This window comes from Protopterus annectens, chromosome 12.part0, assembly GCF_019279795.1.
Source record: "Protopterus annectens isolate FY-2018-M chromosome 12.part0, PAN1.0, whole genome shotgun sequence".
NCBI lineage: Eukaryota > Metazoa > Chordata > Ceratodontiformes > Protopteridae > Protopterus > Protopterus annectens.
This window is the reverse complement of record NC_056746.1, coordinates 892,315,701-892,343,152: the sequence shown is the minus strand read 5'-3', so window position 1 is coordinate 892,343,152 and position 27,452 is coordinate 892,315,701.

Below are 27,452 nucleotides of genomic sequence, written 5' to 3'. Positions count from 1 at the left end.
AACAGAAACTTGCCAGTGGATATCAGATCCCTATTGAATTGTCAGCACTCGAAATGCCGAGTCCTGACACACTTAATAAAAAGGCAAAACAATGAAGAACAGTGAATCTCAAAGATTATTCTTCTCTTTAAATGTCTTTTTGGCAGGGAGACAAGACCCTCTGCAACCACAAGTAGTGGGAGAGGAAACCCAAGCTTATCTATGCTAACTCCGAGATCACCATACCTTGGAGAAAAGGGAATATTCTGAGAAATGGCCATCTTGAACTTAGTATATGTAAGTCTGTTTTTTCAGCCAGTCACTCTTAGCATTGTCCTGACATTTCAAATAGTTACCATGGATATCTGATTGTCACACCAGTATGTCATTACACATAAGTTTAACTAGTACATTCACATTCTTTGATAAATAAACTTGTTACATAAGCAACCTTCCTAATCAAGTTAGGCAAACATCAAACCTTGTTTTATAGTAACAATAATGGCACATTGCAACAAGCCTCAGTACCACATCAAGGTTTCCAGGTTCACATGGGTCCACTAATGCCATTACTTTTAATATTGACAATGATGAGGATGACACATTTCCTACAGCACCACAGACTCCACTCACATCACCATCACCACAAACAGTTATTATATAATCATAAATGTACACAAACTTTACCGGTGTGCATGTGGTGCTCATAATCCCTTGCTTGTGGTCTTCATTCTTGTATCACCAGGATATGGATCTTCAGCCCTTCCAGGTTCTCCTCAGCCTTGTCCCACCATAGTCTTGTAAGGAGGGCATACAGCATTATTAATGATGCGCTCACCTTCTAGTAAGATGTTGAGCTAAGGTTTCATCTCACCATATTTGTGGTAGTTCAGGTGAAACCAGCTCATGTACATAGGTGTGTACCTTATCATATCATGATGCCACACCTTTATTACATCCTACTTCTGTTGACCATATTAAGGTTAGTGCTTTAAGGCTGTGGCATATTCCCCTTGGGTGACTTGATAAATTAACACCTCATGCGTCTAAGTAAGTGGCACCTCTGGTAATATACATACTGCAATGTGTAGCTGGTACTCTGCATGATATCCAAGTCCATCTAATGCTCATATCATCTACATGCTTGTTCTCATCTCAGCCTGGTGTTCAACACCCTTTTCATGTCCTAGTGAAGTATAGTAGCATAAACATACAGGTATTTAAAACAATATGTTACAGAAACATATGAACATAGAAAGAATTTAGTAAAGTATATATAGAAGCTAAAAATTATTTACAAGATTAATATTTAGATATGTTTTCCAAGACATATTAGGAGTTGGGGCAGTTAGAGCTGATAAGAAGAGTTATGTAGAAACTGAAAAGTGGGGGGAGGGCAGAGTACAGAAAAGGACATGAATGACTTTGACTAAAAAGTTTGAATTGTAGTAAGTTATAGGCAGGATTAGAGTAAGGAGTTAGCCAGGAGTGGAGTTTGGGCATAGCCATGTAACTGATAAATATTCCCGTAGCTGATTTTTGAATGATTTATTTATTTGTTTATTTATTTATTTTACATTTGTTGACCGGGCTAGTCTAGCTGGATACATGTCCATTTTCAGTAAAGGCCCAGGGAGAAAAGCTCCACTTAAAACTAGTTAACATCAGGCCAGTGCCAAAACAAGATAAATACATTATATAACATAGATAAGGTGAATATGCTTGCAGAATTATTTCATCGACTTCAGTTATACAGAAATAAAGAAAATACAAAAATTGAGCACTGAGTTGAAAAAGGGTAAAAATGCAGTGATTATTACCAAGGGAAAGAGATAGACCTTCAACGTTAGTATGTTGGGTAAGATGTGCTTTTCAAAAGATATAAAAGGGTTATAAAATGTGTATAATACAGAGAAGTTGGAGAAATTAGGGAGGATAAGTATAAGAGGAAGAAAACAATCATAATGAACGAAAAGAAAAGTAAAAGTGCAGGGTGGAACGATAAGAGTACACTGAGAAGGTAGTGTAGTGAGGAGAAATACTCAGTGATGCATGCTGGGAAATAGGATGTAAGGGAGCGGAGGAGGGGTGAAAATGCTAATGCTGCAACGGAGTGGGTTAAGGAGGAGGTCTGTTGAGTACGGATAAGGTGGGGGGGGGGGTAGTCAGGGTTAGCACAAGGACATAGCCATTGTGTTTTTAGTAGAATTTTTAGTTGTTTTTTAAAGAGTGTTAATGATGAAAGAGATATAAGTTTAGTGGGAAGCTTGTTCCAGATCTTCCCCACTGTATTAGAGAAAAGTGAATCACCTGCCCTGTTGTGGGATTTCTGGGTGGTAACTAGTAGTTTATTTGCTGAGCGAAGGTTAGTGAGGTTTGTGTAGGGGGAGATGAGGCTACTGAGAATAGGAGTATTACTAGGCTGGTGTAGAATTTTATGGATAATGGAGAGTTGTTGAAAGTTTAGTTGGTTATTTAGTTCAAGCCATCCTAGAAGTTTTAGGTTTAGACAGTGATGTGTTCTGAATGAGGACCCAGTAGCAAACCTGGCAATATTGTTGTAAGAAGTAGACAACTTGTTTAGGTTACTTTTGGAAAGATTAGTATAAATTGGAGAGGCATAAAAGAGTGTGGAAATTAGATGTGTCTGGGCAATAGTAGTTCTGGCTTCTGGGGTGAGAAAAGGTTTTATCCTATATAAGAATCCAAGTTTTCTGTTGACAGTTTTGATGGTGGCATTGATATGAGCATCAAAGTTCAGGTTGTGGTCAATCAATACCCCTAAGAGTTTTGTAGTTGGGTCAGGAGATATGATTGTACCATCGATAGATGTAATAGAGAAGTCTAATGGGGTGGATTTAATAGTTGGAGTAAATAGCAATAGTTTGTTTTTTTTGGCATTAAGGAGGAGGCGACGCTGTTGGAACCAGTTTTCTACTTGGTTGAATACTGTTTGGGTGATGGTTTGGAGTTCAGATGAAGTGTTAGCTTTACAAATCAAAGTGGAGTCATCTGCATATTAAATGCTAGTAGGTACAGGTAAATTAGTAGAAAGGACATTAATGAATAGGGAGAAGAGTAGAGGTCCTAGGATGGAGCCCTGAGAGACACCAAAGGTAACAGGGAGATGTTTGGATAGGTTATTATCCCAAAGGACAGCCTGCTGTTGATTGTGCATATAGGATTTGAACCAGAGTAATGCTTGTGTGTCAAGTGAGAATGAGTTGAGTATGTTAAGTAGTATTTGATGATTGACCATATCAAAAGCCTTAGAGAGGTCAATAAAAAGAGCAGCGGAGAACATGTTATTGTTACGGTGTTTATTAATGCAGTCTGTAAAAGATAGGAGAGCAGTGGTGGTACTGTGGAATGGTCTAAAACCATGTTGACAGTCAGCTAGAAGGTTGTGTTGGAGAATGTGGTTGAGAAATTGTTGGTAGATACATTTTTCCATAATTTTGGCTAGTGGAGATAGTAGGGCTATGGGTCGAAAGTTGGAGAGTTCAGTTGAGTTGCCGCCTTTGTGAAGTGGGATTATGTGAGAGATTTTCCATAGTGAAGGAATGGAGCCTTCCATTATGGTTCTATTGATAAGAATAGAGATAGGGTAGGCAAGAGCTTTATGTGCAATTTGAAGGTATTCAGGTGGTAGGTGATCAGCTGAGGTTGTACAAGGTTTGAGCTTATGAAGGTGAGTATAGATGAGGTCTGTAGGAATAGGTTTAAAGTGAAAGGTAGGTGGTGAGGTAGTCAGGGAGCACGAGAGGTTAGGATTGAGAGGAGGTAGGGTGTTGGCTAGAGATTGGACAGTTTCAGTAAAAAAGGTGTTGAAAACATCAGCTATCTTGTTTAGAGAGTTTTTGGGAGAGACCAGATGGAGTGGGGGTTTTGGAGTGGCCTGGATGTAACAGTTTATTTATGCCTGACCAAAAGCTTTGGGGTTGATTATGGCATTTTTGTTGGAGTTTGAAGAAATATTTTTTTTATCATGAAGTATAGATCTTTTGGTGGCATTTCTTAGTTGTCTAAAGTGCTGCTGATCAATTGGGTCTTTAGTGTTTCTCCATTTGGACCAAATTTTATTTCTTTGACGGATTTGTTGTCTGTTTCTTTAGTAAGCCATGGGGCTGCTTTGCATCTAGTTCTAAAGGAACAAGAGGGGGCATGGAATTCAACAATTTGAAGGAATTTGGAGTTAAAATGGGATACTGCTTCATCAATTGGTAGGTGCCTGAAGGGAGACCAGTCACAGGCTTGAAGTTCAGTTTGAAAATTGGCTGGATTAATTTTTTTTCTGTTATGGATGATTTTAAAGATAGGGTGATTAGAAGTAAAGGATCTTTGTCTAGATAGGTAGGTTGGTGAGTGGTCACTAATATCATCATGAAGAACACCTGCTTTGTATGAGAGAGAGTGGCTGTTTATTAAAATCCAGTCTAATATACTTTCCTTGCTGGTGGGTTTATGGATTCTAGTGGGGGAGTTAATAGTTTGAGAGAAGCCGTAGAGGTTTATATGGGTTGTGGGTTCTAGAGTGGTACAGGAGTTCCAGTCCATATTAAAATCGCCGAGTACTATGGTTTCTTGAGGGAAGGATGTAGAGAGCCAGCAGACGATACTTTCTACGATACTTATGTTATTGCCTGGGGGTAGGTAGGAGCAAATTATGTATATGGATTTAGTAGTATTGAGCTGGAGCTTGGAGATAAGAATTTCTACATTGGTTTCTAGAGGGGGTTGTATCAGTATGGGTGTGACCTGTAATTGAGATTTGTGCAGTATTGCAACCCCACCACCCTTTTTCGTAGTTCGGTCTAACATCAGGATATTATATTCAGGTGGGAGTATTTCATTGTCTTTTGTTGCAGGTTTAAGCCAGGTTTCAGTTAAGCATAAGATATCAAAAAAGTGAGTATCTAGTAGAGCATGACGTTGGCTTACTTTATTGTTAACACTCCTTATATTGAGATGAGCTATGAGCAGTGAATTTGTAGGAGTGGTGGGGGGAGGGGTGTCTAAGGGTGTTGTTATATGGTCCTGGGTTGGGATGAATGTCCCTGTGAAGGAGAGGATATTTAAGATGACTATATGGATGCTTCAGTGGTTTATTGTAATTAAGTTGTGTTTTCCTATATTGTGCCAATGTGAAATGGTTAACTCTGTGGTATTTGGGTGATAGATAGTTTGAGGTTGATGTTATGTTAGAATGGATAAGGAATTCAAGATTATTTATTATTACTGTTTGTTTAAGGGGTTGGTGAGAAGATGGGGATTGTAGGTTTTCATAATAAGTGAGAGTATAGGGAATAGAAAGGATACATAATAGTTAAAGTAGGAATGGAAGTTTTATGTAAGTGAGTGAGTGAGTTAAGGGCATGATGAAAGAGATGAAAAAAGAAATGTACTTGGAAATTAGGAGGTTGAAGTGCTGAGGGAGTGGAGAACACAGGTGTGTAGGAGGTAAGGGAGAGTGATTAATTAGTCGGTATGTGGTTGTGTAAGTGGAGTGTGTGAAAAAGAGTAGAGAAGGATTATTGGATGGGAGAGAGGGGTGTGGCTTTGTAGGTATAAAGTTAGGACCACTGGGGGTGGTTGGGAATTGGGGGTAGGGTAGGGGAGTGGAGTGAGCCCGCAGGGCGAAAGGAGCAGGTTTCAGAAGGCAAGTGAGAGTCAAGAGAGACAATCAGGGAGCAGCAGACCTCCTAGGTGTCAGCAGGTGAGTAGCATTTGGTAGTGCAAGAGAGAAGGTGTGAGTGAATGCTGGATCAGGAAAAAAAACAGAGTACAGCTGGATGGTGGGAAGAAGAAAAGGGTAGTAGTAGAGTGAAGGTAGCAAGAGGATTGGTATTTTGTTAAGGGATAAGAGCTGAAAAGTAGTAAGAGTAGATAATTGGGAATGTGGAGTACAAGGTGTAGCTTTAGACTGGGATGTGGTACCACCTACTGGGCAGAAAGAGAAGGAGAACAAAGGTAAAAATAATTAGATAAAGCTAGATAGAGGAGTACAGATAAAAGTAGGTAAGGGGAGAAAAAAAGTTAGAATGCTAGGGAGACAAAAAGGCAGATTGCTAATGGTGAGTAGTAGGAGAAAGTATATGCTGCTGGTTTCCCTGCTCGCTAGCTTACTTTTCCTATTACTAGGTAGGTATTAATAAATCAATAACTAATACAGTTTAATATTTAGGTCCAAGGTAGAACATACTTTCTTAATCCTGTTGGAAGCTGGGAGCACAAAGTATGTGCAGGGGCAACAGAATTTTCTTGTTCAGACATTGGGATGGTAGTGACACAAAATAGTCAGAGAGGGATCCTGAAAGATCAAGCAGGTCCCTTGGTTAAGGATAGAAGGTAGGGAGCTAGGAGGAATAGAAGGAGAAAAAAAGAGTTTAGGTGAGAAAAACAAACAAATTCTATTATATGCTATACAGTGATAGTAATCTAGGTAATACACATGTATATCCTGGCACAGACAAAAACAGCCTAGATAAATGATACAATTGATACTATCTTTGGACATTAAATACAGGTATATTCAAATACATAGGATAAGCAAGCAGGTAAATACAGTCACATCTGAGATTCTCTTACCAAAAATAATTACAGAGCATGTAGCATGTCCATACAAAGCTTAGAATCTAGCATTATAATTACACAGGATGTGTTGAACTAGTTCCACAAAATGGTGAGCGGGTGGCAGCCACTTGAAAAATGTAAGTTTCTCCACTGTGTAAAGGGAGCATTTAGCATTTCAGTTTGTCTAACATCTCTGGGCATAGTGTTCACAATTTTTGCGCTATAGAAAAAGTACAGTGCAGTCAAAAACAATATGTCGATAGATCATAGTGGCTTGGTGGGGTTATACTGCTGACAGCATGTTGCTTAGGCTTGGATTCTTTTCAGGAAGGTATAGAAATTTGAGGGTAGTCATTAATTGTGAGTGATATAGACAGTGTCATAGCTTGAGCCACTGAAGTTGTTTTAAAAGTATACAGTGGTAAGTTTAGTAGCAATGGCTTGAGGCGAATTTGAGTATTTTATTGTAATTTTAGTGTAGTGAGCAGAGTGATGTGGAATGCAGGTTGATGAGTATGGGGGCAGCTTAAAGAAGGGTAGGGTAGAAGGAAGGAAGATGCTGTGGCTGTTCTGGTTTTGAATGTTAAGTACAATTTGATCTTGTAGTGGGTTCCTAGTTGTTGGTGTGTTCTCTTTATTGCCTGTTTTATATGGTGGTTGAATTTCAGACTATCATCGATGATGACTCCTAATTTTCTAGTGTTGGTTTCTAGTTCCATTGCAGTATTATTCGAGAAGGTGATGATAAATTGCTGTTTTTGGTGAGATAGTTGCTTTGAGATGAATAGGGTCAGTTTTGTTTTTTGGGTATTTTATAGTAATTGTGAGTCTGTTAGTCATGCCTTGATGGAGGTAAGGGATTATGGTGTTAGATGTTGCAGTTTTTCCTAGATTATATGCAGAACAGGTTAGTGTATAGTCATCTGCATACTGCATGCTAGATATATGTTTAGCTACAGTGTGCAGCTCATTGGTGAAGATACTGAACAGCAGAGGACTTAATATTGATGCCTGGACGACATCAACTGTTACAGGAAGAAAGGTGGAGATGTCATTTTCCCATCCGAGTGACCACATCCTGTTTGAGAGGTAGCTTTGAAACCGGGATAATGATGTTGAGACTAGGCATAATGAAGAGAGTTTAAGTAATAGTTTTGATGGGATACAATGTCAAATGCCTTGGATAGACTCAAGAATATTGCTGATACTGAGTCAGTATTATTAATTCTGTAATTGACTGTACTGAAAAAAATTTAAAACTGCAGTTGTAGCATACCTCTCAACTGTACAGATTTTCACAGAATTTCTAGATATTGGTCTCCTATTTTATGTCTGTTTCTCATAAAACTGGTTTTCGGGCACATCACTGGCAAGTTATTGAGGGTTAAAGCCAGAAAATAATGACAGACATTTAAGTTTCAGACTTCATACCCTTCAGAAAATTCCTGCCAATGCAAAACATGTTATTGTATCAACTTTCTAAGTCTGTAAGAGCAATATTTAAAAAAGTGTCCCTATTTGTTGGCCTTTCTCCTCCCATTATTTATGGATTTTTACAGATTTCTTGATTTAAGAGCTTGAGAGGTATGAGTTGTAAGGTTGTGGTGTGGGCAGAAACCATGCTGGTTTGGGATTAAAAAGTTGTCTTTAATAAAGTTGAGGACTTGTCTATGAATACACTTTGTAGCATTTTTGACAGAGAGGATAAGATGGATATAGGCCTGTAGTTAGAAATGGAGTTAGATTTATCTACTTTGTGCAGGGGTAACATATGTGATTTTTTTTTTCCAAAGTGTAGAAACATCCTTGCTTAATAGTCGTATTTGTTAGCATTGACACTGGGTAGGATAAATATTCTGCTTCTACTTTAATATATTCAGTTGGCATTTTATCCGAGACCAGGATGCTAGGTTTGAGTTTAAGGAGAAGCTCCTTGATCATAGCAGTAGGTACTGGTTGGAAGGTAAAGATCTTTTGGATATTTTGTGGTTTTATGCATGTAGTGGTGATAGAGGTGGATGGGGTGTTACTAAATAGGTAACTGTTTTTGTGATATCGGTGTTGAATTGGTTAGAGATATTACTTGTTTGGTTAGTTAAACATGGGGTGGGCTGTAATGACTGACCTGGCTTTAGGATGTGATTTATTCCTGACCAGAAGGCTTTAGGATTATTATAGTTCTCAGTTTGTAGTCTAGTATAATAGTAGCTCTTTTGTTAGTTATAATCTTGTTTTTGGTAGCATTTCTTAGTTCTTTGTATAACTGAAGACTGGATATAGTACTGTACTTCCTCCATGTTTTCCATGCATTTCCATTAATTGTTTCATATCTTTAGAGAGCCAGGAAGCAGGGCTGGTCTTAACTATATTCATTCTAATGGAAGTGTGACTATTTAGCATATTCAAAAATGCAAAGTTAAACGGGCCTACATCTTCATCCGGGTGGAAAGTCTGTATTACTTTCCAGCTGACTGCTTTCAGGTTGAAGATAGATGAGATAGGCCGGACAGATGAGAGGTTGTGAACATTATTATATCAGTGCTGTTTTTTTATAGGAGTCTTGTCCCTTACACTGTAGATGGGGAGATGATCACTTCAGACGTCTTAGAGAGTATTAGCCTTAGTAATGCTTTTTGGGTTGTTGGTCAGTATCCAATCAATTGTTGATGCTTTATAATAACATTGAAATGTAATATGTAAAATGTAAACTATAAATATAATAATTTATATAAATAAATTAGACAGTCCCCTTGGGAGTCATTTTTTGATAGCACACAACTCTAACCCTGATTCTCTTAGGGGGTTATGTCTTGGAAAAATTGAAAGTTGGCATAGGTGAATGTGTGTCTTTAAAAAACAAACTATTAAAAAAAGAAACCCTGCTGATTTTAAGGTATGGTACTTGGAGCCTCAGGGACTCAAAGAATGTAATTGGAAGTATGTGATTTGAATTGTATGCTTAATTGATTAATTGTTTTGTGTAATATACTGTATATAAGCAAACAGTATTTTGTAGTGTTTTTACTCTTGGAAGGCTGTGTAAGCTGAGGCGCTAAGTATGTCATTACATTTGCTTACTTCTTGGATCGGTGGTCTTGGTGGTATTTTATCATTTTACTTTTTTGTTTTTTTAAGTTGTATTTGCTATTTGTATGGCCACTGATCCTGCAAATAATGTACCATGTCCCTTTAGGGATGATACTATTGATGGCAGTCAACGGACTATTCAGCAGTTTGTTTTACAACTACACAAAAGACACAAAAGGATCCAAGGACAGCAGAAAATATCCTTGCAAAACTTTCTCCTTTAATAACAAGTAAAACATAAGCGCTTTTGTAGCGCTGCTACTTTATCAGATGTATAACAGGATACAGCCATAACTATTTATATAATTAAATCGCTAAATCACATGACTAACTAGATTTACTACTAAAAGTTATACTACATTTAAAACTATTTAATAAAATATATATGTTATTAACATATAAAAATTGATATATATCTCACAACATAATATAGCAGCATTATAAGAATATATATAACATATAAACATGAAAGTGAAACACATACTTCCTGATTTTTATTTTTATTTTCTGTTTAGGCTTCTAGCTTTCAGCCTAGGTTTAATAGGTACCCTATCATTCAGGCCATGTCCATAGTCTCCTCTCAATCTTATAATCAATTTAGATTCAATTTGTTCAGTAGAAGTATTAATATCTCCTTTTCTAATATTTTCAAAAATACGTGCTATCACCATGAATTTAAAGAAATGAGAGCTATCTGTACTTAGTATACGTTTTGATAAAGCACTAGCAATGCTGTCTTTACTGGCAAGATGATAATGTTCTTTTATTCTCTCTTTGAGAGTTCTATCTATTTTCCCTATATAAAATTTTAAACATATAGGGCAATAAGCTAAATACACAACATGAGCTGTATCACAAGTAGCAAAGACAACAAATTTATATATTTTATTTTGATCTGGATGATTAAACTCTCCACTAATATCACAAAATTTACAATTCCACAAGGTATCGTACAGTGTTGAGTAAACGTTTTCTTATTATTTTTCGAAACACAAAGACATTGTTTTAAAGACGTCATATTTTAAAAATAAATTTAGGTATCTCATCTATAAGACTATTCTTGACTCCGTCAGTGGTTAAAATTTTCCAGTGTTTCTCTATAATGTCAGTATAATTTTTAATATCGCTTGAATAGTGCATACATATTTTTACACCATTACTTATATTTCTATATGTACTTGTTTTATTCTCTTTGTTATATTTCTTACCATAATAAGGTCTAGCTTCACTACCTCTTTGTTCTGTAATTGTTTTTTTTTTTTTTTTCAAAAAAAATTTTTTATTGGTATTTTTATTTTAATACAATAAAAACCGAACCAATTAAATTATAACAAGAAAAATAACAAGATAAATAAAATACACAGTATACTAATAGAAATCACAAATTTTCAACAATCTTCCCCACAAGCTGTCGTAACAAAGAAAAATATAATATAGCAGGAATTAAATAGTACTAGATATTAGAATTAAATTACAAACCACTGAATTAACTCAACTAGAAATAAGGAGAAGTGTATTGACTTTGGAGCAAATGTTTAGAAACAGGGCCCTCTTCTTAGGACTCTTATTAATGAATTTGTGAGCAGCCATGTAAGTAAATACCAATGTTTTAAAGTTATTCCAACAAAGCTTAGTACGGTCCAACCAATTTCTAGAGATATACAATTTCATGAGAGAACATATAAAAACCAAAACATGGGTATCAAATAAAGAAAGAGTACACATAGGTATGTGAAGGATGGCTAACTCCCAACAAAGGGTCGATTTGTGGTATCCCATTTTTGAAGGCGGACCTTTAACTTGAAGTCCATAGTTTGTGAGTATGGTAACAAGACCAAAAATATGAAATAGATCAGCATAGGGTGCTGAGCAGCAAGGGCAGGAAGAAGATTTATTGGGGTCAATTTTTGCTAATCTAGCTGGAGTAAAATATGTATTATTGTTAATCATTAATTGTGTGTAAAAAAGATTCTTAAAGGGGGAAAAATTGACAGTGTTCTTGATGGACAAAAGTTTCTGATTATGTGAAAGAAGAGGATGATAATTATTCCAATAGTTTGAAAAAAGACATGGACTATTATTTATCATAGACGATATAAGTTTATATGAATTAGAAATCATATTCTTGGGTAGAGTAAGATTATGCAAAACAGATTCTAATAAGGGTATATTTTGTCCATTATCCAAAAGATGTATAAATCTAAGTTTAATAATATCTCTCAATTGTCTAATTAACGATATATAAGTTTTATTTATCTTCAAAATCACACATAGGTTAGATAATGATTCCTTATTATGTTTGAGTATATCCCAGACCACCAAGTTTTTAATTTCGAATTTAGAAAGATTAACAGGAAGATTATTAATTGTAATATTAGGATTTAGATGTAAGGGTTGAAGTAAGGGAAAGGTTTTATCTAAATTTATAAGTTTCATTAAATTTTGAAAAATAATAATCTTATGTTTTAAATTATTTGAAAGTTTGAGATTTTTTAAGGACTCATTTAAGAGAAAAGGGAGGGTTTCCGGATTTAAATTCAGGCTTGTAACATGTTGAAACCATATTTTAGACCAGAGAGGATAAGAATTGTAGTCTCCTAATTTAAATTTAGAAATACATAATAACCTACTTGCCGCAATAATGAAGTAATATAACTGAAAATTTGGAAGTCCCAATCCTCCCCCCGATTTAGGAATAATTAGTTTATCATATACAATTCTCACAGATTTTGGATACCAGATAAATTTAGCTAAATCCTTACATATTTTAGACAAAAAAGATTTAGGTATTACCTGATCTACAGCATTGAATTGAAAGAGAATTTTAGGCAGAATATTCATTTTAATTATAGCAGCTTTAGACAAAAGCGATAATTTCAGTTTCTGCCATCTAAGAATATCAAGAGTTATTTTGGACCAGGATTTAAGGAGATTATTTTGAAATGTAGATGAAAGATTATGACTAAAGAAAATCCCTAAATATTTGATATCAAAAGTAATTTTAAAAGAAGACAAAGGAAAATACTTTGAATTGTGTCCCTGAGGATTTATAGGAAAAATGTGAGATTTCTGAAAATTAACTTGATAATCTGAAACTTTAGAAAAGACCTCAATGGAAGATACAATCTTATGAAGATCAGTGTTAGGAAGTTGAAAATAAATGATTAAATCATCAGCAAAAGCTGACAAAGAAACATTAGTCTTTATTACTCTGGGAATCATATGGAATGTATTTGATTTTATATAAAGAAATAAGGGTTCAATTAATATATTAAAAAGAAAAGGAGATAGCGGACAACCCTGTCTAGTACCATTAGTTATTCGAATTGGTTTTGATAAAATTTTGTTTATCCATAGGCAAGTCGAGGAGTTATTATATAAAACTTTAATCATGTCTATGAAAGAAGAGGGAATGTTGAAATATGATAAGGAAAGAAAAAGAAACATCCAGTTAACCCTATCAAAAGCCTTTGTCGCATCTATTATCAAGGCATAAATTGGATTTTTGTCTTTCTTCAGTATATGCATTAATGAATCTAGAGTTAAGGTATTATCCCAAGTATGTTTACCTGACATAAAGCCTGATTGTTCCATGGATATTATAGAAGGAAGAATTTTTCTAAGTCTATTAGCCAAAAGAGAGGCTAAAATCTTTATGTCAATGTTAATTAAAGAAATGGGACGATAATTGTGGATCTGATTTGTCCTTTTGATTTTTAAGATTAAAATTGTTCTCAAGTATTCCAATATAAGTCTGAGATACCATGTTTTATTACATAATTATATACTTTTAATAATATAGAAGAAACCAATAATTTATAAGATTTAAAGAATTCGCTGTAAACCCATCAGGGCCAGGTGATTTTCAACCTTGAGATTCGAGATAACGTCTTGAATTTCTTGTAGACTTATAGGGCTGAGAGCAATTCTCCTTGATTTTTACTTATGGAGGGAATTTAATAGAGTTAAAAACTCAATCATATTTGTATGCGTAGAACTATTTGTATTTCCATTAGAATATATGTCAGAAAAAAGGTTAGAAAAAAGTTGTATTATTTCTTGATCAGAGTTATAAATCTTATTATCAAAGTGCAACCGAGATATCTTAGGAGGTTCTTGATTGTTTCTAATTAATTTTGCAAGAAATTTAGATGGAGTTTGTGCCCATTCAGAGTAGGTAGCAATCATCCTTTGTTCAAAAATGGTTAGGTTCTGTTTATGTAATTGAAGTAATTGGGATTGTAAGTCATTTATTAAATCATCTCTTGGGATCTACAATTATTTTTGTTGTTTTTCTAGTACAAGTAGTTTATTCGTAAGTTCAGTTTCTTTATCCTTATATTTCCTTTTAAGAAAAGAGGCTTTATTAAGTAAAATACCTCTCATATACGCTTTACAAGCTGCCCATTGTATATCCAAAGGTATATCAGAACTATCCAGACTAAGGGTAAGATTAGATAGTATTTCAGTAATTTCCTGGATAATGTCTTTATTACGGAGTAAATTATTAAGTGTCCAATTATTATGTTTAGAGGGGAAATTTTTTATGAATAGGATTAATGTTTATCGAAATCTTAGAGTGATCAGATACGGATCTCGGATCCAAGAATAGAGCAATATCAAAGTGAGTGAAAAATTCCGAGATTAAGAAGAAGTCTAATTTTGACCAAGATTTGGAGCATTTTGAATAATAAGTGTATAGCTCCTCTTTCGTTATTTGGTCTTTTAAAGAAACAGGGTCAGTAAGACTAAGGTCAAACGTCAAATCTTCCAAGGCAGATGAGGATTGAGTATTGTACCAATAATAGGAAGTTTTATTAGAACGTTCAACAATAGGGTCAATCACAGCATTCCAATCACCCCCAACTATAATATAATGATCTTTAAAGGTTGCCAAAATATTATGAATTTCTGTAATAAAGATATATTGCTGGGAACATGGGCCATATAAATTAAAAAATATAATAGGTTTATTAATATTAGGAAATTGAGATGTGAAAAAACACCATCTGCCATTTACATCAGATCTTATATTAAGTATGGTACCCGGAAAGGATTTCTTGATAATTATCGCTACACCTCTAGCATTAGAACTATTACCTGAAGAAATAATAAGTTTCACCCATTTCTTCTCTCTCACTCCTGCCCAATCGCTATCATACAGGTGTGTTTCTTGAAGGAAACATATATTCGCATATGATTTGAGAATCAGGTGACAAATAAGCGCCCTTTTAGACCTATTTTGCAACCCTCTAACATTCCACGAATCTATATATAAAGTCATAATACAATAAACTTAGTTGGGACTAGTATATATTTATTGTAAAAGAAAGGAAAAACCTAAGAGAGTAAATACGGAGACTGTGTAAAACCAAAGCTCACTTTTATTCGTAAATACATAACTGACTTTTATTTTTAATCTTCTCCTATATTTTCCATACTGTCCTTTATCTATAATCATAAAATGATGATAATAAGCATAGAAAAAGGACAAGGAAAGAAACAAACGACAGCAATAAGAATCCTTCCATACCACCCCAGTGCCTACCCACCCCTCAATGTTAATGAAAGGAGATAATATATCGTACGACTGTAAAGCTAATAAAATGTTAGCATAATATTTCTTGTTATAACAAAGGATTAAATAAAAATTAAGTAACAAACTAAAACTCCAACAATATGTACATATATACAGCACACTATGTTTCCAAGACCCAGCTATGTTAGAACCCATATATACCACCCCCACGAGATCATATCACGAATAATGAGAATAGCCATAAATAAAAGAGAAAAAAAAATTTACTTATCTAACTAGAATCTATATATAACCTAAATGGTTCATGTAAACCCAACCAATACACCATGCAATAAGGCATACATTAACAAGTAATACATTAAATATATATTAAACTATATCGCTGTTTCTTAAATGTCTCTAGAATGAAGTCCAGAACAATGAACATTCACTGTAGGACACCTCTTGAAGTGGAGCACATCAGCATCTCAGGAACAGTATCACAAGCAAAGGTTCCGCTTCTTACAGTTAGATGAGAGCCATAATACTCACAGAGAACCACAAAGAGGAAATATATCAGGAGAATATTCTTCCGAACAAATCAAGACACCTGTACAGTCTCAAATTCCGGAACATCTTGACGCTTACTGGCATCTGCAGAGTCGTACATTCTTCTATCTCCTATCCGATTTTCCCGCTTAATAGTTCAGATACGGTCTTTAACCAAGAACTCACGCCATAACAGAAACAATGTTAAGCCAACAGCAAGGCTTACTTACTTTGTTAGCATATTTGACAGAAATAAGCCTTGACAGTCACAAAAAAAAAATAGTCTTTGAACAACCACACATGCTGAACAAAATATTACTCGCATAAAAACATTTGCACAATTCAGCACTTGTAGGAGAACAGCATTTCTTCACAACGATAGTGTAAAGCAAACTGAAAGATAACCAAAAACCTTTTCATACCACTGGGTAAGAGTTAAAGGCTTTAATAAAACTTCTTTAGCTTCCGACGAACACTCGCTGAGTACTTAACCTCTTTATATGTAAATAAAAGAACACTGGTATCTCATCTGAAACCTTATATTTCTTTTAATTAAATCAGCACAGAAGGGAGCTAGCCTCTGCCTACTCAATTTTATTTGATGTGGCAAGTCTTGAGTAAAAGTAATTTTATGACTGTTCCATAACAATGTTTTTTGCTTCTTTGCTGACTGTAAAATGTTTTATGATCCTGAAAGTTCAACAGTTTTGTATAAATGATGCGAGGGATTTGTGAATCCCGTCTGCGTCTTATTGCTCCTTTCGCCCTTTCAATTATTATTTTATCAGCAGTAATACTCGGACCCAAAAGTGCACTGAAAATCTGTCCACAGATTGAAATAAGGTTTTGGTTATCATATGTTTCAGGTAGCCCCCTAATAATGATATTATTAGGCGCCCAGATCTGTTAGTTTAGTTTGTAATTCCTCAATAAGCACAGAATTGTTTTTTGTAATATCAGACACTTGACTAATTTTAAAGTCATTATTTTGTGTTTTTTGCTCTAATGTGTCCATTCTCTGTACTAACTGGTTAATAGATTTAGTAAGACCAGACATTTGGTCAGAGATAAGCTGGACAGCATCCTGAATTGGTTGACGCAAGAGAACTTTCAAATCTTCGATGTGAAGATTTGGTTCAATTTTTGTTTTGGCATTTGTTTTATTACCTGAGGAACTACTATCCAGAGCAGTTTTTGAAGTTCTCTGCCTTTTACATGTGTTATCTTTCTCAGGAGAAAGGATTGAGGAGATTTTGCCTTAGAATTCTGGGCATCCATATTCTCCGACTTTCTGACATGACTGAATTCGATGAACAATACAGAAATAAGGAGCCAAATACCAGAAGCTTGAATCCTGTCAGGCACAAAGTTTCTCACACAGGCCTCCTGAAAACTCCTTGTCCCAGAAACAGGATAAACAGGAAAAAAATACAGTTTTTGCCAGAAAACAGACCACCAATTAACTTCGGATAAGTTATATTAGTCTCTTGTATCACCGAGTAATAATTACATCCATTTAGAAACACTTAAGGCTATAAAAAATAAAAATTAACGGTAGGAGCTCGTGGGTAGGGTGCTAACTAGCCGACCACCATCTTGGAACCCCGTTCTGTAATTGTTTTAATATTTTTATTATTATCCTTCTTATCATAGCCCCTAGAGATAAAAGCTTTCTCTAAATACTCTGTTTGTTGAAAAAATTCTCCATTTTCAACACTTAATCATGAAGCCCTATACATCTGACTAGTAACTACACTCTTAAAAACATATTCAGGATGCATACTTTCTCCATGTAAAAACTGGTTACAATAATGCGGCTTTCTATATAATTTTGTAGTTACATTGCATCTCATATCCATTATAACACATCTAGAAAGTCTACTGATTGTCTGGAAATAAAATGTGAAAATTTTAAATAAGAAGTAGTATCATTTATGCATTTTAAAAACATTTCATAGGATTGAATGGTGCCTTTCCATAAAATAAAAATATCGTCCACAAAGCATGTATAAAAAATTACTTGTGAACTGAAAGGCCCCTATGTATTCAGATTCCCATACAACTAAGACTGCATTGGCGTAGCTATGGGCACAAGATGTGCCCGTAGCTACGCCATGCTTCTGCCAATAAATGCTATCATTGAAAACAAACACATTGTTCTGTAAAACACATTCAACTAGACTAATCATTAGTTCCATTTCTTTTTCTGAAAATTCACTGTATCTCTGTAAAAAGTATCTTAATTTTAATAATCCATCATCATTAGGAATTACTGTGAATAATGAAGAAATATCTCATTTAACTAATAACAATTCATCAGTTTTATGCATTGTCTCAGTACATAAAAACAAGTCACTTAAAAAGTGTTGAGTATCTTTCAATACATGTTCAATTCTATTTAAAATTGGTCTAAGCTTTTTCTCAATAAATATAGATGCCGGCTCTGTGCACCAGTTTCTCCCTGCTACTATAAGGCGTAATGGGGGGTTTAACAGATCTTTATGTGTTTTGGGCAGGCCTTGAATTATGGGTAGTAAAGGATTCAATATAATCAGGAATTCTAATAGTTTGCTATCTACCATATTGGTATGTAACACATTTCTTAAAATTCTATGAACATTATTTATCATTATTTCAACTTTCTTGTTAGAAATCTTAGAATAAAATAAATTATTAGACAGCATTTTAATCATGTCTGTGTCATATCTAAAAGCATCAAATAGAACTATAGGACCACTTTTATCAGCTGGTCTAATAGTAATATTCTTATTATCTTGAAGGTCCCTCAATGCTAGATATTCTTGTTTAGTTAAATTATATTTCATATATTGCCTATTACTATAGTTATTTTGATGTTTCATTTGTAACTTATAGAAATCTTCTAAGCAAAATTTTTCAAAAGCAGTTTTACAACTAAATGAGAGAGGGTCTATAAATCTAGAAGCAGTTGCTACTTCTAATGTGCTGGGACTAGTAATTCGGCTACTCCTGAAGTGGCTGTTCAGGGTCCGGCTATGGCTACTGCTTGGAACCGCTTTATGGGGGAACGAGAACGTTGTTTTGTGAACCCTTTTTAAACTTTGGGCTCCTCTACTGTGACCACTTTATCAGCAGAGGCTGTAAATTTGAGGGAGAAGCTGGAGAATCTATTGCAGAAGGAGGCTAGTACACATATTAATATTATTTGCCTGCAGCGGTATGTACAGCTGAATATTACCCCGAGAGGTCTGTGAGCATACAAATTACCTACAACCCCCTTTGAGGAGGGGAATGCTGAGGATATGGCCTTTCAAAAAAGATGGGTCCAGGCAGCTCACTTGTGCTCTACTGAATGGATACGCATCCTAATTGAGAGGGATGAGTTAAAAAAGCGAAGGCTTAAAGAAGAAATCAGAATGGTGAGTGTTGGACTTGATAAACTTTTAACATCTGTTAAACTTAATAGTACGCTGGAAGAAATTAATGGCAGACTTGTGGACTTTGAGGAATTACTAGTAGTGCATAAAAGCCATAAAATGAACAGAGACATTAAAGATTACAGTCTTGATAAAGCGTTTTTTTGGAAAAGACAAAAAAGAACAGATCTTTGTCATCTAGAAGCAGAAGTAATAATGGCAGTAATGATGTCCGCTGGGGCAAAACTGCTTCTTCCTCAGTTTCTTTCGCTGCTTCTGAAGAGGGAGATTTGAGTGCTGCAGCTGAGGGGAGTGTGGAACAGTTTCCAGCTTTCCCTAAAGCACACAATCTGAAAGACATGCAGAACTGTTTTCGGAGTTCTAGTTCTGTTAGAACAGACTTTTAACAGGAAACGGGGCCACAGTGAATGGGGCCAGCAAAAGAACTATAACAAGAAGGGGACAGTACAACAAGAAAAAACGTTGGTACTAATGTAGTTTGTGATAATTTACATGTTAAATTTGTCCAAGCATGAAATTTATAATGTGGTTATGTCTGTATTACGTCTTGGTGTCAAATTTATACCAACTGCCTTACTGAGATTATATGTACTTAAAAGTGAGATATTTTCTTTTAGCAGAAAATTGCATTTAATATACTACTTTAAACAAGAGGGAGGGGTTGTGTTTAATGACTGTTATGAAAGTAGTGATGAGGATTCATTTCATTCATACCTGTCATTTCAGGAAGATTTGTACGAGGATGATTTTAATGCCTATTACCAACTGAATACTGATGATGTCTCTGTTAAAAACTCTTTTATTCCACCTTTTCTAAATAATACCTTGCAATGATTTTTTGCTACTCTTAATTTTGAGGTTGAAACATGTACTGGTCCTGTATAGAGAATAAGTCCAACATGTTTTAATTTAACTAAGCAGCAATGGCAGCCCTATTGGGATTTGGTAATGATAGAAGATGGGTGGTTAAACCATCTGACAAGGGCAAAGATAGTAATCATGCACTTCACACAATACTTAGAGATGTGTTATAAACATTTGAATAATGTGTACATTTATAGAAAATGTGATGTTTCTGATTACTTTGAAGCTATTAAGCAGTACCAACGTTTGTTAGACCAAGGCCTAAGACTGAGGTATTTCACCTCTAAGGATGTGGAAAAGAAGTTTGGAGTGGAAAACTGCTCTATGGCAGTTTTTTTACTGCTTACCTAAAACACACAAAGGTTTAACTAACCTTAGTGGCCGACCTATAGTGTCTGCACAGAGTTATTTTTTGAAGAATGTAAGTGTGTTGTTACATGAACATCTTAAGAAATATGTTATGAGTACAGCCTCCTATATCAGGGACAGCCAGGACTTTCTGAACAAACTAAAGGGTAAAGTTTGGAATATGGACATGTTTTGGCTCTGTTTGGATGTCAAAAGTCTATATACTAATATTAAGCATGAAATAGGGATTCAGGCCTTGTTTCATTTTTTGGGGGACTCCCCTATGTCTCATCTTCTGATAAATTTAGTTATGTTCTGTTTAAAAAAAATGGAGACATTTTCTAGCAGTTGCAGGGCACTGCCATGGGGGCAGCTTTCGCCCCCATGTATACCAATTTAGTCATGGCTAAACTTGAAGATTACATTATTTATAGACATGATTTTTTTAGATCAAAAGTCATTTTATATTTTAGATTTATTGATGATCTTATATTTTTATGTCAAGGAAGCCAGACAGAGGCACTTGTGTTTGTTAATGACTTACAAGCCAATACTATGGGGTTAAGCTTGGATGATATACAGCTTGGCCCACAAGTGAATTTTTTGGATATAAGCCTAGATGGATTTACTGCTAGTCTCCATAGGAAATTTGAACATAGAAATGTATTTTTATATGGGAATAGTTGTCACCTCAAACATTTGGTCAAGGTACTGCCCTATAATGAATTCTTATGAATTAATAGGCTATGTAGCCTTGATATGAGCTTTGATTTAGAGATAGTTGAAGCAGAAAAAAATCTTTATTAGAAGAAGCTATGATGTCCAGCTGGTCAGGGAAGCTAAACAAAAAATTATGGACATGAGGTATTCTGTTAACTCTCGGGGAGATTCTCACTATGTCCGTGCTAGTGGAAAATATAATGTTTCTATTGGTGGAAATAAATCTACCAATACAGCTGTGAACAATGAAGAGCAGAAGAAAGCTTTCTTAGTGACAACTTATAATGTTATAACTGAGGAAATAGTTAAAAAAGCACGCAGCTTGTGGCCTATGCTCCTAAGGGATAAAATTTTGAACTCTATACTATCTGATTTTGTGAGTATTGCATATAAAAGAGCTAGGAATGTGTCTGACATTCTGGTACATAACCAATTTTGTTTACCACATGTTAATGTCATTCAGAGCTTAAGCATAAATAAAGGCACTGTTCCATGTAGTAAGCTCTTTTCCCTATATTAATGGCATCAAGTTTACAGCTAGGCATGAATACAGTTGGAACACGGAGGGGTTAGTGTATATGCTGAGATGTGGATGTAAGAAGTTTTACATAGGGGAAACTTATAGGAGTTTTAGGGTCTGGTTGCAGGAACATATTAGGGACATAAAAAATAAAAAATTAGAGAGTCCCCTTGGGAGTCATTTTTTGATAGCACACAACTCTAACCCTGATTCTCTTAGGGGTTGTGTCTTGGAAAAATTGCAAATTGGCATAAGTGAATGTGTGTCTTTAAAAAACAACCTCTTAAAAAAAGAAACCCTGCTGATTTTAAAGTATGGTACTTTGGAGCCTCAGGGACTCAACAAAGAATGTAATTGGAAGTATGTGATTTGAATTATATGCTTAATTGATTAATTGTTTTTGTGTAATATGCTGTATATAAGCAAACAGTATTTTGTAGTGTTTTTACTCTTGAAAGGCTGTGTAAGCTGAGGTGCTAAGTGTTTCATTAAATTTGCTTACTTCTTGGATCGGTGGTCTTAGTGGTATTTATTTTATCATTTTTGTTTTAAGTTGTATTTGCTAATTGTTGATGCTTTGCTTGTTGGTTTGTTGTGTCTGGTAGGGGCTGAGATGAGCTGAGAGAAGCTGTATAGGTTGATGGTCTTTTTGGGGGTTTCATAATCTATACTTAACCAATTAATATTGAGATCGCCCATTGTAACGGTTTGTTACAAAATGCTTGATGAGACACAAGAGAGAAATTTTTCTGTAGTGTCAATATTCTAAATCAGAGGTGTGTCTATTCCCATGATACACAGACTTTTATGTGCATTTAGTTTGAGTGATGTTATTACAATCTCTGCATTTTTAATTTTTGGGGTATTGAGATGGCAGATAGAGCAGCTGACAACATAAACTGGATAAGAACACACCCAGAGGTAATGAATCCAATAAAAGTTTTAATAAACTCCAAACAGAACAAAAGGCAATGTAAAGTGCTTTTCGTCTGGTCGATTCACCAGACTTCCTCAGACAAACTCATACAAAACAAGCACCAAGTTTAAATTAAAAACTTTTCCCTCAAAAACTACATCATCCTATCAAACACATTGTTTAATTACCATTGATTAAAACATTAAAGTTATATAACAATACAATACCCTAAACCTTGTACTTAAAGTTGAACGTTTTTTTTAAAAACATTTTATGAAAAACCTTACTTGTCATAAAAACCTAACCTAGAAAACTAAGACATGAAAAGTGGGTACTACTCATAAACCTTGTAAATATAAATATTAAACTAATACAAAACACTTAACTTAACTTGTCTTTGCTTTGGCTCATTAGCAGCAGTACAAAGAACTGCCAGCTCACACCCTTGTTCTCCCCTCCCCCTTCCCTGTTTATTACCTTAAGACAATCCCAAAGTTAATAAATATTACCTGTGGCAGGCACCATTTTTAAAACTACAACCACCCTTGTCACTATCATATGTTCATTTATCAGTTAACTCTGTTAACTGATTGTTTCCAGCCCCCTCATAACAGCAACTAACAGAGTCTCTACCCGCTTCGCTCCCCACCCTGCCCCTATTTCCTCCCGCCCCCAGTGATCCCACCTTTATTACACTCACAAACCCCTCCCATCTTTCCAATAGCCAACCACAGCACTAACCCAACACTACCTCCTCCATCTTCCCACTATTATCACACCTCCTCAACTAACATGTACAAGTATACCTTACCTATGCTCACTGCATGCACTCTCCTTGCATATCTTACATCCTACCAAAGCTCCATCATTCCCCCACTCAACCACTACCACTGTACTACTACTCACACCACTACTCATGTCTCACCCTCACTCAGCTCCCCTCCCACCAACTCAAGAACCATCCCTATGCACCCCCACATATTCTACCAACTATATTACTCAAACATAAAGCATCCCTACAACTTAACATAGTAACCCTCCCACCATACCTATTACCCACAGAGCACAATCATAAAGTTTCCCTTATAAACAAACACATTCAAAAACTGAGAAAACTAATAACCTCATGCATATCAAAACTAGCCCTAAGTGGAGACATCCACCCCAACCCTGGCCCTACCATCTCCAACCCCAATCCTCATAATCAGACTAGAAACCACAACTTCTCCCATATTACAGCCAATAGAAAATCAAGTGACTTCCTTCTACTAAGCCTAAATATTAGAAGTATATCCATCAAAGTCCATGAACTCCATGCCACCATAAACTTGTACTCCCCAGATATAGTCATCCTGACAGAAACCTGGCTAAAACCTCACATTACCAGTTAGCAAATACTTCCTACAGGTTACGGCATACTAAGAGTAGACCGGCTAAACAAGAAAGGAGGCGGTGTAGCTATAATATTTAAACAGCATCTAAACATCCAGATCTTAAAATCATCAGCTCCACAAATAGGCAATGAAGAAATAATATATACCAACCTCAAAATAAACCAAAACAAAACCATCAACATAATTGGATGCTACTTCCCACCTGGCCAAAACATCCCTCCACTAGAAAACCTTCTCAGCTGGTCTACCCACCATCTCCCCCAAGAAACTATAATTTTAGGTGATTTCAGTATTGACTGGCAATCCTGTTCTGGCAACCATCCAACCCATCATGAAAACCTTCATGGCTTCACCAAACTAGTCCAGTCGCCAACCAGGATAAATAAAAACTCCAGCAAGCACACTACCCTGGATTGAATACTAGTCAGTAAGAGCCCCCAGTCATATATAACAGGCTGCTTATCAGATAGCCTCAGTGATCACTCCCCAACATTCCTACTCAAAAAAATACCTATACCAAGCTAAACCTGTCATCTACCATCAAATATGTAAAAAACTAAACTTTAACCCACTCACATTCATCTCATCCCTCAAAGAATGTAACTGGCATCCTCTAAAGTACCTCCGTCTAGATGATGCAGTTGAATTTTTTAATACTACCTTCCTGAGCATCCTTAATTACCATGCCTCCATAAGATTTTCCAGAACCAAAGCACAACCCTCCCCATGGCTTGAAAACCACTAAGTCAGAAATGAAAAACAGGGATAAAGCCTGGGAGCACTGGCGCAAAACCAAAACCCCCTCAACTAGACAGAAATTCCTAGAACTACGCAATAGAGTCAAAAAGCTGATAAAACAGGACAAATTCCAATACTACCAGTCTGCCCTAGACTCCTCACAACACAGCCCCAAACAATTCTGGTCCTCCATAAACTCCATCCTCCACCCAGGTAAAGTCAGTACCCCTCCTCCTAACATCCCTCACTCCTCAGAAAATATTGCTACCTCATTCAACACACACTTCACCCAAACCAGACTATCACTAGCTAAACAACACAACCCCCCTCCCCTCCAACCCACACCTTCAACTAGTAATCTCCCCACTGCCTTCTCTTTTTCTCCTGTACCTACCTCCAACATAAAAAAACTCTTAACTAAACTTAAACTCACCAAATTAGCAGCAGACAACCTCTCAAGTGAATACCTACAAATCGCAGCTGATGCTCTGGCCTACCCAGTATCCATCTTGATTAACTGATCTCTGTCAGAAAGTTACGTTCCCACACTGTGGAAAGTATCACATATAATTCCCCGACACAAAGGCAGACCCTCCACAGAACTAACCAATTACTGCCCCATAGCTATTCTCTCTCCACTCTCCAAAATACTAGAGAAATGCATACACTCTCAGGTCTCAGACTACCTCCTTACTAACAACCTCCTTTCCAGTACTCAGCATGGTTTCCGACCAAACCATAGCACCACCACTGCCTTACTCTCCTTTACTAACAATATCCTTCAGCATAAAAACAATGGCTATCTCTCCTCTGCTACTTTCCTAGACCTATCTAAAGCATTTGACATGGTCCCACACAAACAACTTATCTCTGTCCTCAATAACTTATCCTTCTCTCAATCAGTCACCAACTGGTTTCAGAGTCTGACCGCCAACAATCCGCTGTATGGCAGAATGACATATCTCCCCAACTACCTGTCTCCATAGGGGTTCCCCAAGGATCCATCCTTGGACCCCTACTCTTCTCTGTTTACACCAGTAATCTAGCCTCTGCTACCAAACATGGCACACTCATACAATACGCAGATGACTCAACCATCATCTGCTCAGCCCAGTCCCTACCCAAACTGCAAAAAGTCACACAGGAAGCCTTTTCCTCTGTTGAAACTTGGTTATCCGGTGCCCAATTAATACTCAACCCAAACAAAACTAAACTACTCATCTTCCAACACACCAAACATACTCAAAACAACTCCCACTTTAACATCACAGCAAAAGACAACACCACTATATACCCAACTGAACACAACAAATTGCTAGGAGTGGAAATAGACAATAAACTAAAATTTGACATTCACATATGCATGACCATAAAAAAAGTCCACAAAAAACTAGGAGCATTATATAGAAATAAGCAACTTCTCACTGAAGCAGCAAAGATTTCAATAGCAAATTCCCACCTTATCTCCACCCTACTTTATGCCTCTCCAATATATACCAACCTAAGGCAATGCGATCTAAACAAGCTAGAGACCTGCTACAACAAAAATCACCAAATTCACCACAGGGGCATCCTACCATAGTCACCACTGTCTCTCACTTGCTGAACTGGGCTGGCTTGAACTTCCTCACCTCCTTCAGTGGTATCAACTCTCACTCGCCCACAAACTAGTAAACCATCCACTAAATGTCCCATCCATCCAGAATCTACTCCAACCCTATCGCACCACCAGACCACTAAGATTTAGCAACAAAAATCACTTGCAGATCACTAAAGCCAATACTCTGCTGGTGAAGCACTATTCTCTTGCACCATAGCCAAATTATGGAACTCCCTTCCACCCACAATTACCTCCGTACCATCATGCACCCACTTCAAAACTTTACTAAAAGCGCACCTAAAAACATGCTGGCTATGCCCTTGCAACTCCCACTCTAATATCACCCACCCCATCCAACCACTACCTTTCTTTCCACTCCAACTACTTTGATTATAGCAAGCTCAGATGCTCCTAAGCCTAGTACTTATTATACAGCAGGAACTTCTTATTGTAACATTTGTTAATGTCTGTTATGTACTTTACAGATAAAGATTCTAGTTGTCTACTGAAGTACTATGTTCTTCATCTGTAAATATGTTGTAAGTAATTGCTATGTTAAATTGTTAATCGTTATGTAATCCAATGTAACTGATATCTGTTTATTTTAACTGTGGAGCTTTTCTCCCCGGGCCTCCGCTGAAAATGGACCTACGTCCAGTCGGACACTCCCAGTCAACAAATGTAAATAAATAAATAAAAATAAATAAATAAAACAATTTTTATAAAAAAAAAAAAAAAAAACGGTTTCCTACTAGAATCCAGGCTAAGCTGCCATAATACTTCTGTAAAATTTTGGTTAATGGGACTGGAGGTTTTAAAGTTTTTAACTTTTCTAGTTATGAAATTGACTTCAGAGAATTCATTACCTCTGGGTGTGTTCTTATCCAGTTTATGTTGTCGCTGTGTCTGCCTTTGTTCATTTCGTTTGTGGAGTATGGCAGCAGGAAGTATATTGAATTATTCCACTGAATTTTTGTCCCAACAGTCTGAGACACTTGTTTCTGGCTCTAGTGACATTGGGAATTTAACAGCATTGATCATGGTTATGAACCAATGGCTCGAAGACTTGACTGAGAGGGTTGACGGCTTTAGTCAACGTAGTCCACAAAAACTACAAGCACCAGGTACCATTGTTTCGTCAGTAGCTGATATGAATCCTAGGAGAGTGGTTCAAGGATTTCTGGTAACTCACAACTCGTAGCTGTGGAAGGGAACGGGTGTGGTGAGTCC